We start from the raw sequence: 10,048 nt of genomic DNA, 5'->3' as shown, positions 1-10,048 counted from the left end.
GTTTTTATTAACCTCTAATTACTCAACCAAGACATTTCCTTTGAACTTCACAGAAAATAACAGGTAAAAGGGCCAAGAAGAGCACATGCCCCGTGGAAAGCCCAACCATGCAACCCCAGCACAGGAATATACACACAAACATATATATATAAAAAGAAATAAATTTTAAAAACTCATTAATTAATAAAAAAGTACACCTTTAACTCCATTAAATACAACCACTCTCAGTAAAGACTTATCAATGTTTTCTTAAAAGACAGCACAGAATCAGAACTAACAACCCATTCTGGCAAGTTATTCCATTCTTTCACAAGCCACGTTTTCTAACAGCCAGACGAGAAAATCTTTCATTAATTTTAAACTATAACTATGAGAAACAGTTGAAACCTTCAAAAAATCACAAGCACCTAAAGAATCACTAATTGTGAGGAACTTATAAACCTGTAACATGTCACCTTGGACTCTCCTCAAGTCAAGTGTAGTTAGCCCAAGAGCTCTTAAACAACTTTCACAAGGTAGTTGCCGAATATTGGAAATAATCCTAGTAGCTCTCCTCTGAACCTGTTTCAGTACTACTAATTTATCCTTTCCATTAAAATAACTCCAAAATTTGTGTAGTGTACACAAGATGTGGCCTTATTAACTGTTGTACAAGTTCAAAACAACATCTTCACGTAGGAGAAGGAAGTTTAGAACTAAGAAGCTAAGAACAAGACTTTTGACCTGAGAGTTGCAAATTGAAAAAAAAAAAAATACAAAGTTCTGCATTTTTAAATGAACAAATGCCTAACATCTAGGAGTCTTGAAGTATTGATACATCTAGACTATGATAGTTTCTATCGCTAAAGGTAATAATCTGTTACCTTAGTTTTCAGGGTGTTTCTTGCTTTGGTAGTGTTAAGCAGTTGTTTCTCGGTTTTGGCCAGAGTTGCCTGTAATTCATACTTTTCTTTTAGTTTTCTCTGAAGATTACCCTCCAGTCTTGTAACTTCATTTTTCTCTTGCTGCCGTTGACGATCCAAGTAAGCCTGGTATTTAACCAATCTTTGTACCTTTCAAAGCAATGAAAAATAAGTGTACACCAAGATCATGTTGATTACCTAAAACAATCCACAAAGATCTAGCTTCAAATATGCCACAACAATTGAATGGTCATCAGAGATAAATGATTAAGATTGAAAATGTAGAGAATACTAGAAACATTTTGTAACATATCTATGATATAAAACCTGTACTGCAATAAGTTTGGAGTATATAGACGGTAAACTTGGTTTTATGATTTTCTGTAGTACTACTGTAGTAGTACTAAGTTAGCCACTAAATGTTAACAAATTTCTGCAAAATGGACAAAATCAATCTAAAGTGAATGTGTTGGAATTATTAACAACAAAGGAACTTTGCAAACTTGTTCACTTTGTTCTAGATGTTAATTGAATTCCGAAATACATTTTGCCACCTAACAAACTTATTTGACAAGTGTTCCTCTTACCTCTGATTCCAGTTCCTTGAGTCTTCTGTCATCTTGACTGCGAGAAACTCTCCTCTTTGTTTGTGTACTTCCAGATGGAGGCTGTGGAGCAAATGAAGATGCATGTTCAAAAATCCAGACATTTCAAAAACAGCAGTCTTACATCAGCTCTGATATGTCAGTAATAATCACAATTCTCATTTATCTCCAGTGCTCACTTTTTAAAAACTAGAATGTCAGTCAGACCATGGAGTGGCATAGAAAGTAAGACACACATGATCCTTTTCCTCCCCCCTCCCATTGCCAAAGTTCTGTCACCTCTAAACTGACATTAAAGCAGCATTTTGCGTCCTCGACTATGGTATTTCTCAACCTCACTGACTCCACTATGCCATAACGACATACATAACTAGCTTATCTATTTATATTTTACTTCAAATGGTGGCATAAAAGTCGAAAAAATTGCAACTTTCAACTTTGTTGTTCTCCAAGATATTTTCCGTTGGGAACCCAATAAACCTCGCCCATAATATGAATATTTAAACACTACGAACGTCATTGACAGATACGTAATATAACACCACGCTTGATTTGTGTACAGTCTATATGGCAGTTGTACCAGGGAGTTGCATAACAACTCCCAACGCAAAGTCTTGAATCTATTTTTAGCAACGGCTCATAAGTAAACCTGCATCTCTGATTGGTTGAATTCAAACTAGTGGGTTTGGGAACTGAATGCGATTTAATTTTGTATGTGAAATACTCGCCAATTAACTTTTTTGGCAGGGAAAAACTTGGCTAATATCTTAATTTGCTGTTTTGTGATTTGATATATGTAAAAAACTCGATGGACATGTTAAAAGAGTAGAAAACGGCGACCAAACGCAAAATGCTCATGAATAAACATACAATGATTGGTGGAATTCAAACTAGTGGATTTGGAGATATGAAAACTTTGTCGAGGACACTTTTACTCATTATCGATATAAATCGTTAATTACTCGCTAATTAACGCTCTTGGCAGGGTGAAACTTGGATGGTATCTTAGTTTGCTGTTTTATGATTGATACATGTAAAAAAATCGATGCACATGTTAAAAAGGTGGAAAAAAGTGACCCAACGCAAAATGCTGCTTTAATAGTAAGTTATCAGCAGTTATTTAGTTTTATATTAGTTTAAAGATGATAAAGATATCTAGATAAGACTTGTGCTTCTTTTATCATGCCACTCCATATCGATGGGCACATCAGAAATGGCTACTGAACTAAAATGAGGGTAAATAATTACACTTACTGTAAATAAGCAGAAAAAAAACTACTTTTCTATTTGAAACTACTTTTGTATAAGAAACTACTTTGCTCTTTTGGGAAGAGCTTTCATGCATCTCCTGGTAGAGTAAGTAGAGAACCTGGCTGTGTTTAACGAATTCATTAAACAACATCAAAAGTTGTGTGACAATGCATTATTTGATGTATGCTTCACTTACGAGAGACTCAGTAGATGATACTTTTCTTAAAGGTGACATGAACAACAATGTGTTGTTAAGAGACTTTGGTGCCAGATCTAAAGAGAAAATGAGAATAAACAGTATTTACCAGGCATAATGTGTGGACAAAGTATACAAGGAAAATGTATAGGACCAGTACTGCATTGCAAAGATGCCAGTCGATCAAGTTGCTGTTTAAGTGTGGATATACATGTATAATACAAGAACCATCAAGTAATTAAACTGAGACAAATTTCAGAGCCTACATAGCTGCAGCACAACAACTTGAACACTGTATTATTCCCATACAATATATTACCAAAGGCCACAAGAAACACATTAACATGTTTCATTGCTCCAGTAACAAACACTATATATTATTCACATATATATTACCAAAGGCCACAAGAAACATGTCTCTTGGCTCCAGTAACAAACACTATGTACAATATATAATCAAAGGCCACAAAAAACACATGAACATGTTTCATTGCTTCAGTAACATACTACAAAGACTATACTGTAGATGTAAGGGAAATGTTCAATGCAATTTAATATTTGAAAGCTTTCATCATTAATAGGCACTGTACTAGAATCTACTGCAGGTCTACTAAAGTAGGCAGCTACAGTAGGTACTGCACAATCAGTGTACATCCCGTACAAGCACCTAGTTTAGTTAAGTATAAAAAGGGATCAGGAGAGACACTTAAGTCCCCATCAAGGTCCCTATACAGAGAGGAATAAAAACTGAAGACACAAACACTCAGACCCGATTACAATGCTTAAAGTGCTTGTCCAAAGCGTTCTTAAACCCATTGACATTACTTGCAAGTTCAACTTTCTCAGGCAAACCATTCCACTCATTCACAACCCTATTAGAAAAAAAGTTATGCCGAATATTAATCCTACTATGCGACTTTTGGAGTTTAAGACAACGACCTCTAGTACAACTACTGTTAGCAAACATGAAAAAGTCGGTAAAGGATAAATTGTCGAAACCATACACAATCTTGAAAACCTGGATCAAGTCCCCCAGTCCACGTAACCTCCTAAGCTACAGTTGTAACCGCCTATAATAAGGAACCCTCTTTACGAAACTAATCATCCTACAGTAGTAGCCCTCATCTGGACCTTTTCAAGTACTTCCTTATCCTTAGCAAAATAAGGGTTCCACTTAAGCCTCGTCTTCCACCAAAAACACAAACAACACATTTACATGTTTCATTGCTTCAGTAACATAATGTAAGGGAAATGTTCAATGTCATTTAATGATTGAAAACTTTCATCACTTAGGCACTGTACTAGAATCTACTGCAGGTCTACCAAGGTAGGCAGCTACAGTAGGTACTGCACAATCAGTGTACATTCCGTACAATCACCCAGTTAAAGCCTCGCCTTCCACCACATATAAGTCTGCCATAGGTGAATAACCTGGAACTTGAGTTTTAAACTTGAAAGAAACAAATTTCTGGTTTCCTGAGGGGGCATGAAGAAAAGCATGTGGTACAGTACATCCTTGCCCAGAAGGTGTAAACTGTACCTTATGGCTCCTTGAATCTCTCAGTAGTTGGCAAAGCCACACCCTGTGGCTTAGCTGATGCACTGACATTGTACTGGTCTGGGGCAGGTGTTGCATCTACAAACAAACAGAACCAAATGTTGAATATCAGGGCTGCTTAGTAAGGTGTACAGTATATATATTATATATTGTGCATCTACTTTCAAAATAGGCCTACAATCACAACTGGTTACTCGCTATTCACACCAGTAAGACTGTCCGCTGTCAATTAATTTCTTGATTCTGCAGTTTAATGATATATTATATATATTATTATATATTTGATTACAGTGTATCGACAGTTTTACAAAAATTCAATTAAAACTATTCATTCAACCTGTACGTTAAAGACTATACATCTACAGTATTCCCCAATTGATCTTGTCTTAACTACAATTAAAGTCTATGCAGTGAACCATTTCATTTGAAGACGGTGTACCTATCCTTCTAAGAAAATCAAAGAAAGTTTCACCGAAATATACATTCCTGTGTAATAATTAGAAATTGTAGCTTTCTGTCATATATTTCGATCCTTTCCGCCATGGCAGAAAGGATCGAAACTTATGGCGGAATGGTATGGCGGTTTGTACAGTACCAATGGCGGAATGGCACTGGAACCGGCTAGGTCTAGCCTAGACTGGTAACAACTAACAAAGCTACCACATATCAATTTATATGAAATTTAGATGATTTCTGTATATCATCTGTGAGAACTCACATGAAGACAGTTGCTACATAGCCTGACCTAGCCTATAATGTACAGTAGGATTTCTATAGCGCCTTATCCAAAACAGAAATTGTTCTAAGGCGCTTTACAGTAAAATACATACAAACATGATATATAAATCAATGATGTAAGGTACTGTATAAAAAGGGTACAAAATTTGTTTATACAATCTGACAATAAATTGTATAAAAACTGCAAATGGGAAATCAAAATTTGGGTTATTCTAGGCTTACATGTTATTACTGTTCACTTACATAGCATCCCAGCTCTAGCGGGTACCGTTATTTTCCGCACACGTTACTTTCCGCTGAAACAAAACGGTGTTTTCCGCAAACAAATTTGTCAGCGGAAAACAACGTTTTTTCAGCGGAAAGTACCGGTTTCTTTTGGGAGGAACAGAATGACTTACTGAAATGATTAGGCACATGGAAGGATTTAGGAAGATGGAAAAGATAGGATTTGACTGTACCAGGATTAAATGTACAGTAGCTTCGAGACTAGATTATTATTAGGATAGCTATAAAGTTGTAGCTTAGGCTGTAAGCACTAGCTTAGGCTGTAAGCACAAGTTTAATTTTAGTTAAACAGTGCCACCCTTTTGGGTTGTAGTTTTCGATATGCCGTGAAGGTGAAGAAAGGTGAGCTGCCGTGACGATTTGGTCTCGCTACAACTTTTTTTTTAAACCATCATTATGCGGACCGCAGTTTTAATACTTTATAAGATACTCAATCCTTCTTAACGCGGGCGTCCCTTTGCCCTTTTATCCGCCGACTGCCTCATAGTTCTTTAATAATCCCTAATTACAAACACCCCAAGCCTGCTGTAAATTATAAGAAGCTTAACTTTTCTGACATGAACTCAGTCTAACCATCCTTTATCGACGTTGTTTGATACTTTCTCATGTTATTTTAATCATCCTGCCTGAATTTGGTATCCTAAAATTAAGGAAAATATATAGTGTACAGGTAAGTGAAAAAAATGTGTTTTCCGCAGACGAATTTTTTGAGCGGAAAGTAATCAGCAGAAAGTAACGTATGTGGAAAACAGCTGAAACCGCTCTAACACTAGGCCTATGCCTAAACTAAAGTTGAAACTTCACAGCTGAATCTGGTCAAAGGAATTGTGAAATTCATATGACTGTAGCCTATTCTTCAAGTAATAGGCTACCGCAGATTAAAATCAAAGTTATTATCATTTACCTAGGCCTAGCTTTAATTTAAAAGTAAGTTTGCTTAGCATCGAGAAGTTGCGATAATCCTAAACAAAATACTACTAAGTAGTAGTACTACTAGCCCATTACTACAGCTAGCCTAGCTCTAGTCTTGCTTTTTATTAGCCTCAAGATAGGCTACTGTTAATGTGTGGGTTTCGGCGTAGTTGCGAAGAGTAAATGTCGGTCAAAGGTTTTACTAGCGTTAGGCAAAGGTTTTACTAGCGTTAGGCTTAGCCTGTGCCTATCATCGGTCTGCGTTATGGCTACAAATTTCGACTTTTCGTGATCTATCATTACCTTTAACTTCTAGAAATCTCTTAGCTTTTGGGAAGGACATAATATAGAGATGATAACCTAACGAACCGCCAGCCGATGTCAATATTTTTTCGTAATTCGAACTCTACTTGTCGCGGCTGATATGTAGCTTTTAATTTGAAGATTGCTAGATTTAAATATCCAGCGCCAGCTGACTTCGGCCAATAGTAAAGGAAGGCCACACGCTGTTATAGAACGCTGTTTGGTTTGCTTTGCTGTACACAGTATAATCGGTTGTAACTGATTTATTTATAACTTTTTGCATAGCAGGGGGTAACTCGGTTAAAATTTGAAATTGATCATATAAAATAAAAATGGGAAGAAACATGGGAAGAAAAAGAATTGGAGAAAAATAAATAAAGAATATATGATTAAAAATAGGCCTACCACCTAAATAAGACTCTAACCCATGCCCTAAGGATCACTTCGGATTCATTGATAAACGCAGACTACCGTTCCGGTTTTGATCAGCCAATCAGAATCGAGGAAATAATGTCAGTGTCAGTTCAGTTTTGGAGGAAAAAAATCGCAACCGGGCGAATGTTCCCAGAGGCTTTGAGTTACAAAATGAGTATACAGTACGTCGATGGTTGAAAGTTAGACAGTAAACGAGCAGTTTATGCATAGGAAAGAGAACATAAAGCATACAAAGTCGGAAAAGGGACATCAAAACGTAGTGACAGAAATATGAACAGTACCGTATATACCAGGGTTGTCCAACCTACGGCCCGCAGGCCACAGTCCGGCCCAACGCAGGGTTGCGTCCGGCCCGCCAGAGATGCTCTACGGTGTGAAATTTAGTGAGCAGATTTATTGATAACAATTTGAAGCTATATAATCAATCATTCGAACCTTCTGGGTCCAAAAAACTGCATACAGGTCAGTTTGTGTGACACTCTCTCAGCGGAGGGGAGGGGGAGGGGTGCCGGCTGGACTTTATTATTTTCCAATTCTAAACGAATAATGGGCTAAAAACCTTGAAAAGTGATGGGGCTAACGGATATTGTGGGCCACGACGTAGAATCACCTACAAAAGCAATGATCCACAGGAGATGCGATGAGGTCGAACATGATGTGTGACTGGTGACAATCTTCAAAAAGGTTATTGATGGAAAAAAAAAATATTGGGAAAATACTTGGTTTACTCAGGCAAAAGTGAACATCTAGTTGGTCTTTTTCAAGCCCGAGATGTGCCATTTCCGGTGATCTGGGGGTTGTCAAAACCAGAAATTTTCTTGTACGCTGCGCGCCAACCGATGGTGGCGCTCCGCTTAGATAGTAATTCGCGCCCCCCGGTTTGGATAATCCTGGATACGCCCCTGATATGTGAATATTGTACATACTTGTCTGTAAAACTTTCTATACATGTTCACACTAATCCTAGAATGTCATTTGCCTTGTTTCTTGTTCATTATTATTATTTTTGTTGTTGCTGCAACCGTTTCCATATTTCATTATAAAGACACACTGGTTCTAGTAAACCAGTAGAGACATATATGGTGCGCCTATAGTGTGCTATAAGTCCTGAAATCGACATACGTCGAATTAAGTTGACATATCTCAGCTTCTTGTGCTCTCATTTAACGACCAGTGTCGCATGTTACTTTCTAGCGCTCTGATTGGACGAAAGCGACTTACATTCTGGTCAGTGACTTGTCGGACCGTTTGATATTGCAAGGGAGAAGTTACCCAAGATAGAGCCTTGGCACAAAAACTTGCAACTTGATCTACTTTCAAGCTTGGTTCCCTTTCGATGCATGTCTATAAGAAATCTTTGCTCTCCTTCTCAATTTGATTACATAGAGCTCTAACCACTCTTTGCTTAAAATGTTCCATTCTTTGTCTATATATTGTGACAACTTCGTAACTGAGTTAGAACAGCCGGATTAACAGTGATGTAGTACAAGTTTATGGATCCCTCGGAATTTCCACAAAATCACCCCTCGATTTGTCCAATGCATCCTCCAAGATATGGTGAAACCAGATGCCAGTCGGGAAGGATGTCGGGAGCCTTTGTATACATACCAGCAAAGGAAATATTACAGTGATAATAAGTAACAAAATATACCCCAAAGATCACCCGGTTTTGGGGGGAATTTTTTGGTTTCATTCCAACTTAATAAATCAGTTAACAAAACGGAAACGATTAAAGTTGAATTCGATAAGGAATATAGCACATGACATCCGTTGTATATAATTACATTCCAAGTAGTCACCTCCATAATCTACACATAACAGGAAGTTTAAAGTAACATATTCTTGACCTCGCAGGTCGCAGACTGGTACAATAACATGATAATCAGGCCAACATCTATATGGGGGACACCCCCTCCCATTAGACCCCTCCCCCATTTCAGTCACCACTTCCAGATCCTTCGGCAAATCAAATTTGACTTAAATATGCACCAGATTGCATCTAAGGACGTTTCAAAACTAAAAAATTGCCAAAGGGCAGGGGGACACCCCCTCCCCTTAGACCCCTCCCCCATTTCAGTCACCACTTCTAGATCCGTCGGCAAATCAAATTCTCCACATCCCCAACAAAAACCCCTTCGCTCGGCCCCTGGGCGATATATATAAAAATTGCCCTTGATCTAATACAAATGGCTTGTCATATTACACTGATCAATATTTTGGCAGTTGGCATGGTGTTTGCTAAACTATAGTTTACTTCTCCCTTTCCTGACCTCACGTTCCTAAGCGGGAACCTAAGATTTCTAAAGGCGGGTATAGCTGGCAGTGGTATCGGTGAGGCCGACTCCCAGGGTTTTCTGGGGATCGTTCGACAGAAAAATAAAATGGAAATTTTTGACCGGAAAGTTGCTATTTTATTAAATGTGTATGGGGTTGATAAGGAAGGGTAGTGGGGTTGGGTGGTAACAACCTTCCCCCATAGGATCTGCGCCTGATATAAACATGTACCTAAAGCGGAATAGGAACAAAGGGCTAATTATAAGCTTATCACCTGTTATCTGATTTGCGCATATAAATGAACCATGCATTAATTAATATATAGTGACGAGGAGTGACGTACCTATAGTCGATAACCGGGTGAATCATTCCTTTGTCACCCCGTGCAGGGGGTGGTTGTTGAATTGCCATCTAAGCACGGATCAGGCGGAATTGTTGTCGGAAGTGATTTTATGCAGAAATACATAGGCCTGTATTCCTGCACTCTCATTGGTCAAATATTATGTCAGCATTATATCGAATATATGCTGACAATAAATCGAATATATGCTGATATTAAATCGAAAATATGCTAGCATTTATTTGAATA

The 10,048-nt window shown here is 37.8% G+C and overlaps 2 long non-coding RNA genes across 2 annotated transcripts in view; one reads left to right on the top strand and one right to left on the bottom strand.

Annotated features, from left to right (window-relative positions):
• LOC139980284 (uncharacterized) overlaps window positions 1-10,048 on the top strand; it is a 39,994-nt gene that overhangs the window by 23,234 nt on the left and 6,712 nt on the right. The window lies entirely within an intron of this gene.
• LOC139980285 (uncharacterized) lies at window positions 945-4,585 on the bottom strand. The gene is made up of 4 exons (XR_011797499.1): window positions 4,495-4,585; window positions 2,955-3,031; window positions 1,490-1,570; window positions 945-1,052 (listed from the first exon to the last, which is right to left on the bottom strand). It is a non-coding gene; the product is annotated as an uncharacterized lncRNA (long non-coding RNA).

This window comes from Apostichopus japonicus, chromosome 14 (genome assembly GCF_037975245.1).
Source record: "Apostichopus japonicus isolate 1M-3 chromosome 14, ASM3797524v1, whole genome shotgun sequence".
Taxonomy (NCBI): Eukaryota; Metazoa; Echinodermata; class Holothuroidea; order Aspidochirotida; family Stichopodidae; genus Apostichopus; species Apostichopus japonicus.
The sequence above is the reverse complement of the archived record's forward strand: the minus strand, read 5'-3'. Positions and strand labels throughout refer to the sequence as shown.